At 57.6% G+C, this 1,223-nt stretch overlaps 1 protein-coding gene across 1 annotated transcript in view; it reads right to left on the bottom strand.

The window, feature by feature from the left end:
• Nucleotides 1-1,223, bottom strand: part of TIMM21 (translocase of inner mitochondrial membrane 21) — a 7,334-nt gene that overhangs the window by 5,938 nt on the left and 173 nt on the right. The gene's annotated exons all lie outside the window — the stretch shown is intronic.

The raw sequence follows: 1,223 nt of genomic DNA on the forward strand, positions 1-1,223 counted from the left end.
TCAGGCGGGCCTCCCGTCCCGTTTCGCGAGGTGCGGCTGGGGCTTGCTAGCGGCGCCTACGGTCCCGCTCACCGTTTTAAAGCCGTGTTTTTATACGTACTTTTCTTGGTTTTGCACACATAGATGCGTTAAAGGGATGGAGCTGACGTTTCCACGGATGGAGACGGCAAGAGGGATCTGGGCAGGCTAAATCGATGGGCCGAGATCAACGGCTTAAGGTTCAACAAGGCCGAGTGCCGGGTCCTGTCCGCAACCCCAGGCAGCGCTCCAGGCTGGGGGCAGAGTGGCTGGAAAGCTGCTGGTGGAAAAGGACCTGGGGGTGCTGTTCGACAGCAGCAGAACATGAGGCAGTGTGTGCCCAGGTGGCCAAAGCCAATGGCTTCCTGGCAGGTATAAAGAACAGTGGGGTGAGCAGGACTAGGGAGGTGATTGTCCCACCGTACTTGGCACTGTTGAGACCACACCTTGAGTGCTGTGTTCAGTTTTGAGCCCCTCGATTTAAGAAGGACATTGAGGTGCTGGAGCGGGTTCAGAGAAGGGCAAAAAGGCTGGTGAAGGGTCTGGAGAACAAGTCTGATGATGAACGGCTGAGGGAACTGGGGATGTTTAGCCTGGAGAAAAGGAGGTGCAGGGGGACTTTATCACTCCCTACAAATCCCTGAAAGAAGGCTGTGGCCAGGTGGGGGTCGGCCTCTTCTCCCAATTAGTAAGTGATAAGACAAGAGGAAATGGCCTCAAGTTGCACTAGGGGAGGTTTAGGTTGGACATTAGTAAGAATTTCTTCACATAAAGGGTGACTGAGCACTGGAATGAATTGCCCAGAGTTGATGGAGTCGCTGCCCCTGGAGATGTTTAAGGAAAGATTGGACTAGGCACTTAGTGCCGTGGTCTAATTGACACCGTGGTGTTTGGTCATAGGTTGGACTAAATAATCTTAGAGGTATTTTCCAAACTAATTCATTCTGTGATTCTGAGACCCGAGAACAGAGTGCCCGAGAGCCCCGGGCTCACGGTGGGGCGTGGGGCGGGGGAGCCGCCGGAATGCTCGGGGCGGCAGCGCTGCGGTTCCGCAGGGCGCTAACGCTTCCGAGTGCCCCACACGGGCGTGCTCGCGAATCCAGCCCCGCCTTCCCCGAGCCAGTGCTCCCGGACACCGCCTCCTTCGGGCTGGCGCCGTCCCACCCCGCCCCAGGGCGTTCCACGGCGGGGGGGGGCGCGCCCCC

This window comes from Corvus brachyrhynchos, unplaced genomic scaffold, assembly GCF_000691975.1.
Source record: "Corvus brachyrhynchos isolate BGI_N302 unplaced genomic scaffold, ASM69197v1 scaffold409, whole genome shotgun sequence".
In the NCBI taxonomy this organism is placed as follows: Eukaryota; Metazoa; Chordata; class Aves; order Passeriformes; family Corvidae; genus Corvus; species Corvus brachyrhynchos.